Below are 10,317 nucleotides of genomic sequence, written 5' to 3' on the forward strand. Positions count from 1 at the left end.
ATGCATGACGAGAAACAAAACCTGAAAAATAATTATTTATGTATGTAAGTTATCCACTATCCCTTCCGATCTAAATTCACAAGAATAATAAAATAATTATCAAGCTAAAATTAAACGATCCATAACATATTATGAGAAGTGCGCAACATAATAAGAAATACAATGAGATATATATGTTGAATTGTATAGTTTTGCTTTGAGTAAAATATAAAATAATCAACGTACTGCAATTCGTCAGGTGAATTATTTTATTAAATGATTTCTACATGATTTTTTATAGGAAGACTTTTTGTAGCGAGATACCTATTAACGAATGTTCATTGCTTCAATTAAGTGTACAGCTACAGTACCCGTTCGATCCAGACATGGTTAGATTTTGGCCACACAAATTTATTGGGTTTGTTGCCAAAATCGACCGGGTACTGTACTATAATCGATGGGAACCAATTGATAAGATAATGTAGAATAATTTAGTCATGAGCTGAAAAATAAAATGAAAAAAAAATATGATATGGCAATGTTGCTATCCCATCAATAAGAAAATGAGATAAAATAATATGTCATGAAATATATGACCAACAAACATATTGAATAGTAAAATCTTATATAGGGTTACGGTATGTAATGTGGGTCTAGTCCTTTCATTCGGCCTATCACGCAAATAAATAATTAATTAAGGAATATTACACAAAAAATAAGGAAAATATTGATCACTGATGATTGATAAATGTGTACCACACACAAATCAATTTATATCACAACATTTCAATACATTTTCAGCTCTCGTAAGTAATAAAACTGGTTGAGAATATCACTCTGTTCGGAGTTTTTAGCCGCCATGACTTCTAAGGTTAAGATGGGAAGGTTGCACTGACGATCATCAAATGGCCTGATTATGGCATTTATTGAATGGAATTACCTGATAATACACACTAGACGTAAAACTCACAGTTACTGTTTGAATATTTTATGTTTATTTTAATTGTTTAACAACGTTTTCACAAGTAAATCATGGACCCAACTTTAGGGACACATTTCTTTTCTATGTTCCTAACTTTGGCCCATGAAATTCATTTGACAGCATATAGCAATAAGAGTAACGTCAACAATGTGGTTTGCATTTGGATGATAAGGAACGAACAGGAAGGGAGATTTTTTCTGCCAAATCTGTATAATGAACATCACAATGTTTTGATTTAGATATTCTGCGGTCGAAAGACGATAAGCGAAATTTTTAATTTTTAATTTTTAACTTGAGTGATTTAATGTAGTTTTCGTAAAATTTTCTCTAAGAAATGTTTTGAGGAATGAAGAGTATTAAGTTAACAGTGATAGTGATAAAAAAAAATACATAAGAAAACGTTACCAAGAGCGTTTTTTTTGAGAATCAAACAGGATAGGACGAAGTTGCATCCATAAATAGACCCAATTTGGGGACAATAGACCGATATTACATACATTTCCCTGGTGAGTTTTTGTCTTAAAAAAAGTAAGTTTTTCAACTTTTTGCGGTTCCTGATAGCAAACGACATGATAAGCATATCTAAGCATACCATTTAGCAGTAGAATATCGTTTGCAGGTAAATTAATTGATGAGTTATGATTAAAAACGTAATCTATGGCTGCATATTAGACCGAGGTTAGGGACGTATACCCTAGTTTGAAACGTAATTATTCTCTGTTGATTTATGCAACCATCCAACTTCCCCTGCACTGTTATATAAAACATTTTATAATCATTATATAACTGTATTTCAGAGTCGAATCTCTCGCTAGTAAAGATACATCGATACTTGTCCCCGGCAACAAAAAAATTAACTTTTCTGAAATATTAATACAGCATTTTTCCACATTTCCTCAGCCAGACACTTTTAGGAAAACTCCCTTCAACCCAAGATTCAGACCTCAATTCTAGACTAGACTAGAGATACTAGACAGTTAAGCTACCAAAACGAGATACCCGCTGCAATATTGAAAAGGATTATGATGTAAGATTAGCCTATTTTAAAATTATTAATTTTAATCTTGATTAAGGATTAATTATATAATAAAATAGAAAAAGAACATAAATTAAATTAGTTATGTAAGCATCTGCTGCAATGTGGAACAGTAGTATGTACCCGTTCGATTCTTGTAACAAGCCTGAAAATTTAGTGTTGATAAAATCTAACGGTTCTATTTTGAAACATAATTTATGATTTCGTTGATTTTTGACTGCCGTTAGTTATCTAAGTAAGTTAGTTGTACCCAACAGTAGGTAAATATGGTTATACTAAACGTTGGGTTCCCACACTTTACTACCCCTGTTGGGTGGTTTTACTCCTCCGTTTTTGACAACATTAGAAGGAGAAAAGGAGACAAACTAGTCAAAAGTAGGTAAAAGTGAACTTTCCGTTGGATACTTTTTTCTTACCGTGTATAAGAAAAACCCACCAAAAATAAAAATAGACAACAACATACACGGCAAATGAATCCGACTCATATCCGAGCCCATGCAAACTCGCAAAAGCGCAGGTCATCCACAGAATGAGTAAATCTCCAATCAAATATGAGTAAATATCTCCCATTAATACCCGAGCAGAGATCCACCCTATCCACACCTCCGCGAACCCAGTGAACGGGACGCAAACATGAGCCAAATTCACTTGCCGTACACCTTACAACCCGCGTCACTGAGTATTATTCAACGGCAGTGTATGTGAATCGCTCTTTCGGAAAAGCATTAGCACAAACGAAGTGACAGACGGAGCGGCTCGAAAACTTTGGTGACGCACCTGCTAATGCTATTTTTCAGTGTACCACATGGCAACACCACTACTACTGGATTGTGCCACATGGCAATACTACTAATGTATTGTACCACATGGCAACACTAAATATACTAGAATGTTTTGGTTCTATCTCTTTCACTCTACTCTAAACTAAAATGCATAAAAAAATGACAAAATGATACACTTTTTGCACACTGTCAAAGATCGTATTGCATAGAAAATCAACTATGTTCAAATCAAAACAAAAATACTAGCCCATCTAGTGGCTGATGGCACAAGCTTCTAAGAAAATTCTATTACAGCGAGCCACATTATTTTAATTGATTTCTTCGCCAGTTAGTCGTCTGTCACTTCGTTTGTGGCATTAGTTCACCCTAGGCCATCTGTTGGCAGATAGCTTAACGACATTTAAAGAAGAATATACTTGAAGCAGCTTACGATGAGCAGACAAAATGAAGGATGGACAATGTTGTCAGCTGAAACCGAATCGATCATAAATTGCTAGCATGTGGAACAAATAAATCGGTTAAAATAGCTAAATTTAGCAAACCAGTCATTCTTACTGAAAAATAAGTTATTTAAATGGACAATTGGTATACAATAATTTCAATAAATATCAGTGACTGAAGAATATTTCTATGATTTTTTCAATGAATTGAATTAACAAAAAACTTATCTTCTGTAATCCTCCGGTGTTCTGGCATCTCAGTAACAAAAGCTCAGGTATGATGCTATTTTGAATGCAAGATTCAGCAGGTCGTCGCTTTGGTTTGCAGAAAACTATAACTCACACCACAAACCTATTTGCCTCGGACACCATTTTGTTCGTTGCTTCGTCATCTTCTGACCAATTTATCGTTTAACGGGCATTAAAAAAATTACAACACTTGGTGCTCCAATCACCATTTCAATTTTGTTTTCCTTTGTTAAAACTGAGGTCTCAACCACCGCTAAATAAAAAAAAAACTTTCCTCATTACGGAATGAAATCATTTTCTACAAAACACTTTATGCACTACACATTGACTCTCGTTGCACGAATCAACACAAACAACCGCTCAACACGACATCCTGAAGAAAAACTGATTTTGACTTAGGAAGCATTACTGCCCCTAAAATGGAATTTTTACAGAAATCATTAATTGACATGATTTCTGATATGCTTAAATCTAACTCAATGTTTGATGCTATTCAAACTGGAGTAAAAATTGCAAATAATATTGTCATGACTTTAAAATTCAGTAATGGATTTTAAAGCATTAAATATTTTAAATTGGAATGCTCGATCTCTTCAAGATAATGAAGACGAGCTATTTAACTTTTTGAGAGTTCATAACGTGCATATTGCCGTTATAACTGAAACGTTCCTTAAACCTGACCATCAGGTTAAAAAGGACGCAAATTATTTGATTTATAGAAATGATCGTCTTGATGGACCCTGTGGTGGCGTTGCAATGATGTTCATAGACGAATCAAACATAAAATTCTTTCTTCTTTTGAAACCAAAGTTTTTGAAGCTTTGGGTGTTTCTGTTGAAACAAAATTTGGACAACTTACGTTTATAGCTGCCTATTTGCCATTCCAATGCGTAGGCCAGCAAAAGAATTTTCTCAAGGGTGACCTTCAGAAACTTACCCGTCATAGGTCTAAATTCTTTATTATTGGTGATTTTAATGCAAAACACCGCTCATGGAATAATGCTCAAAGCAATTCCAATGGTAATATTCTGTTTGATGATTGTTCTGCAGGTTATTACACTATTCAATATCCAAACAGCCCAATATGCTTTTCTTCTGCAAGAAATCCCTCCACTATTGATTTGGTCTTAACTGATTCATGTCAACTTTGTAGCCAATTGGTTACCCATGCTGACTTCGGTTCTAATCACATTCCAGTAACTTTTGAAATATCCCAAGAAATAATTTGTAATCCCAACAGCTCTACTTTCAATTACCATAGAGCTGATTGGGAGCAATATCGAACATTTATGGAATATAACTTCGATGCAAACATTCCTTTGCAAACCAAAGATGAAATTATTTATGCTCTTGAATCTCTGACTACTTCTATAGTTGAAGCAAGAGCTGCCTCAGTACCAAAATGCGAGGTTAAATTCGATTCAATTATAATAGACGACGATCTTCAGCTCTTGATCCGTCTTAAAAATGTCCGTAGGAGACAATATCAAAGAACACGCGATCCTGCCATGAAAGTTGTTATCTGGCGGGATTTGCAAAAACAAATTAAAAAGCGATTCTCTGCCCTTAGGAACAAAACTTTTGAATATAATGTTTCTAAATTAGACCCGAGTTCCAAACCCCTTTGGAAACTCACAAACATTTTGTACCGCTTCTTACCACCCACAGTCAAACAGACAAGTGGAACGGTTTGTCGACACACTCAAGCGTTAACTGCAGAAAATCAAAGACGAGGAAGGCGTACCACCATCTGAAGCTCTGCAAACTTGTTCTCCAAGTGCATCGTCCAACACCATTTTGGAAGGAAAATCTCCAGCAGAAGTGACCCTCCCCATGGACATGGAGGTTGAAGGTACTGAAGCAAAGGGTTATGTTTAAATTCTTTATATTTGCAGCGATGATGATTTCCTATAGTGACACATATCACCTTCTTAATGCTTCAGTATGCCTCAAACGATTAATTCTCGGTTGTTAATAGAACTTCCTTGATGAAATCGGCTGCTTCATGCAGATTGAGCAATTCTGATCATAGTATCAGATTTGTTCTGTATACAGAGGAACTGGGAGGGCTTATTAGAAACTTCTCACTAATAAAGTAATGATCTTCTAGTAAATTCTGCATATCATTTTATTAAAATTTTATTTTATTTTAGCATATTATGTTTGTTACAGTCAATTAGTATTTGCAGACGATACAAAAGATTTAATATTTTTTTTCCTTTGGTTTGTTTTTTCCGTCGATCTTGTTTTCCGTGCTGAGCACCAATGCTACCGACGTGCCAGGAAGGCGGCTTCCACACCTGGACCCTACCTATCGACCCACCAACTCATGAACCGGGGACCAACGGCTTTGCTTCCCATCCGAAGGAAGGCGTGATCAGAGATGTTATGCCTCAGAACATCCCGTCGGCGCCGACTGGGATTGAACCCAGGCCTGCTGGGGTGAGAGGTAATCACGCTTACCACTACACCACCGGCGCTGTTAAGATTTAATATTACTTGCTCGTTTTTGCGTAAAATAATCAATAATACCTTTGAAAGTTTTTTCAAGTTTTTGTGATCTGATAGATTTCCCAGTTTGGTTAGAAGTTTCGAAGCTAACGCATGTCCACAGGCCTAATAGAAACATAGGCAGAAAAAGTGTGTGCTTCCACTCACTTGCTATAGATGAGTGATTTTCGGAGTTTTGAATTCGTTAGATGTTGTAATGGGGATTTGTGTTTGTTGGATACGGGAGGAGATTGGAAGGCGGGTGTTTGACGCATAGAGCCGTCAATTTCGCTTTCAGAGTGTCGCAGTCGACGGTTTTATGATTTGTGAGCGCTCGCGATTCGTAGAATCGTTGATTGTGGCTGCGAGTGGATTTGACGGGTTTTGTGTGTCGGACGCTTGCCTTTTGGCCTCTTCTTGTGTCTAGCATGTGCAGAGTATCATTATAGCGTCTAATGGTTTTCAGATTCCTGGTTGCGTGAAATACATTTGTGAGAATATCCTTTTTGAGATTTCAGTAGTCACGTTTTGTTTGTAGTTTATATTTTATTTATTTCATGTAATTATCGTAAATAATAGTTATTCAATAATAGATAATTCATCCATATATTTAAAGGGGGCGACCCCGGCGTAGTGGTTAGCATCCATACCTCTCACGCCAAAGTCACGAGTTCAAATCTCACCCCCGGACAAGTCCCGGATGACCCAAGAGCGTTAAAGTGACTATAATAATAAAAAAAAATCCATATATTCAATAATAAATTTACGAATGACCATAATTTGGATACCTTACAATTGGACTGAATCACTAGCAATAATTGGTTGCGGAGTGTTCGCCTTCGAAAATACGGAATTACAGGTTACTGTTTCTAGCAACTTATCGTCATAAAATTAAAAATTACATTTAGGTATCAGTCAACAAATGTGGATAGCAAGTAAGATATGTTATGGTATGAGCTTTCGCAACCTTTTTTTTTTTGAACGCGGTTAAAACTAGGAGATGAGGAAGAAACATAATCATTTGGTGCAAACACACAAACACACACACACACACACACACCCACACACTGACACACAAACACATCATGACATTAGACAAGAAAATATCCAGACATTAAAAATGACGTACGAATGAGAAGAAGTCATAAACAAAGACAGACCAGCGATTACCGAACCAAAAAGATTTTCAAGAAGATTATGATTAATCAAGATCGTGAATTCGATGTTTAATTGGTCACCATAGACTAATCCGTCCGGCGTCGTAGTCACTTGAAAAATTTTCTCATCAACCCCGATCATTGCAATCCTATGGGGATAAAAAAAAATCTCCAGCAGAAGTGATGTTTGGTTGTCCGATGAAAACAACTCTTGACGACTCCGACCAGCACAACAACAACCTGTAGTAACAATTTTTATGGCTAGCATGGTTGTATGCACGAAGGTTCACTGCAATGCAGGAAATTAGAAATGGCAACCTGGAACGATAATTAAAGCCTTTGGTCCGGATAATTTCAATATTCTTCTGGATCAAGCCTCGGGACGTAGGAAGTTCATCGTGCTCACGCAAATTAGTTACAGCCTAGGACAAGAAGCAGCAGTCTGAAATCCAATTACCGTTGAAAACTCTAATAGCTGATTATGGATTACCAACTCCGTATTCAGAACCGAATTCCAATGTCAGTTCTGATGCAGTCGATGAATTGGAACTTAGTCAAAACGTACGTATGGCTACATCTACGTTTTTTTTGCAGTAGCAGTTCTTCAGCACAATGTTTCCGTTACACCTCGACCAGCTAGATGTTCCAGACCACCGAGGAGATTGGAGGACTACATCCGGTACTGAACTAAAGGGGGAGATCGTAACGTGGGTGGATCACCTTTTCGTGGTACATTATGAGATGTAAGATCTACCACCGACTCCTAGCCCTGACCAATTCAAACTAGGGGAACAGGATTTTTCAGTAATCAAAGGAACACATCTTAGTCCTTGTTATTTGTTATGCCTTGTTAATAGCGATAAGTCCTCGGGTTGCTTGCACCGAGGATGATCTTGTTACAAGGAAAAAATGAGTTAGTTAGTCTTCATCTATGTGATTCCTAATCGTTTATTCATTTTTCTCTAGTTGAAGTGCTTAAAACTAGGGTTCTGACGCATGGTCATTATCGGTGTCACTGCTTAATTTTTTGCTAAGGAATCCAATTTTGACTGACAAAAGGACGTGCCTATGGAGGGTGCTCTCACTATACGAAGGGTATACATAGCGGGACCTTTCAATTTGAATTGATTCCTTGCGATGAAGGCAAGAATGACAACTGTATCGAAACCGAATACTTCATCATTTCTAATTGGGGAAGGAGTAATACGGCATGCACTAAACTAAGGACTACAATAATCAAATTACCGGTCGCAGTGGTTTTATTTCCGAAAAGAAAAGAAAAAAATGGGGGAGATGATACCATCACTGCACAGCAAAAAAATAATTTTGATATCACATCAAAGTGGATGCACTACAATCATGTCGAAAATATGGTGTAATATTATTTTACAAAAAACTTGTATGCCCTTTTCACATGTTGTTCTTGAATTCTACCCAACTGGTTACAGTAAACACGAATCCCTGCCGCAATGCGTCTTTGAATTTATCTACTGGTGTCACTAACGGTGGTCACCAGTGAGCCCAGATAGACGAACTTGTCGACCACTTTAATTGCATCGTCGTGATGGAAGAGTGGGAGACTAACATTTTCAGCCTCTTTCTCTCATGTGTTTCGTTTTCGAAATCAACCGCTACCGTCTATCTGTGTTACTGGTGACCACCCATAGCGGAATAAGGTAGGTAATCGTACTTACTGTACACACTTAGTGACTTAGTTTTTTTATACCGAGCTCGGCTGTGCAAATCTCCGCAAAAAAAGTTTCACTAAGATCTCAGCAAAAATAACATTTGATTGCTGAGTATCGGATAATGCTTAGCTGAATCTCAGCAAACAAATGGAATGTTTTCTGAGATCTCAGTGAAACTTTTTTTCCGAGATTTGCAAAGCCGAGATCGGTAGAAAAAACTAAGTGTGTAACCAGTTGGGTACAATTCTAAGATTTTCATGTGTATGATTTGTTATGTTTGTCGGAAAATTCACGTTTTTAGAACAGTAACAAGCTACAAGTGGCAAGTCCAATCCGATTGGCTTCACTTTTTTAAAAGAGTGCTAGAACAAAAAATGTTCCATACAATCTAAAATTATAGAATCCATAAAAAGCACTGTTTGTTTATTAACAACAGTATTTTTATTAATTTTCAATAGTTGCGCAACATGAAGAATACATATGGAGAGTAATGAGCGAATCGATATGCTGAACGTGACTATTTATTAAAAAAAAAGGATAAAAACATGAAAAGTTTCTTCAACTTAGAACAACTTGTATTATTTTTCTTATGTCTCAAAGCCTTTTCAGGAAAAAAAAAAATCGTAAATTTGAAACTCAAATTTACTTCTTTTTAGTTTTTTTTTGTCATAAAATGACGATTTTTTTGTTAAGCTCAATTAATTGTATACAAATTCTCCTCAGACATAAACGCCCTTTTTAAAAATTAGTCATGAGTCGAAATGGTCTCTTGACCTGTGGAAAATACAAAATCTCCTATAACAAGGACTTTCAGCATGTCTCAGGAAGCACAGACAAACAGACATAACGCATTGAATATTTTTCACTATAAAACATCGTCGCTTAAACACTACCGCCATCTGTTGAGTATACTGTGATGGGCAGTACGGTAAACAGATGGCGGTTGTGGGTAAACGTTAAATGCAATAGAATTTACTACGGGTGGTGGTACTACCAACTAAAAAATATTTACCGTTATATGCCCATTCCATGAACAACTTGCGAATGTTATATCTGTTTGTCTGTGCTGAAAGTTTCATTCAAATCGAAGATGTTTGAACTGAATCGACTGCTTATTTGGCAGAGAATTGCTCAATAGGCCTTTTCAATGCATCACTAGTGCGGCGGGTAGTTCGTGAGGAAACGTCAATCAAACCGTTTGTTTACATCATAATGATGATTTTTCACAACACAAGCATTTTTCATTGAACATCCTGCTTCACAGATCTGGACTAATTTGTACCAACTATTCACACACGGGCAATTCGAAAGATCATCACCAGTAAGGCACTATTCTAATCTTCAATTTATGTCAGCAAAAATATTCTCGAACACCAGCCTTGCACAAACGATACAGAATTGAATTTTCTAAAACAGTTTTGGAGCATTTCAGATGAATCAATTTATCAGGAAAAGTGAAAAAATGTTCCGCTTCCTCACTTTGGCGTTCTCTTTTTCACCACCATAGGTTGAAT

Source organism: Ochlerotatus camptorhynchus, unplaced genomic scaffold (genome assembly GCF_037179485.1).
Source record: "Ochlerotatus camptorhynchus isolate MF236.1 unplaced genomic scaffold, CSIRO-AGI_Acam_v1.1 ptg000169l, whole genome shotgun sequence".
Lineage (NCBI taxonomy): Eukaryota > Metazoa > Arthropoda > Insecta > Diptera > Culicidae > Ochlerotatus > Ochlerotatus camptorhynchus.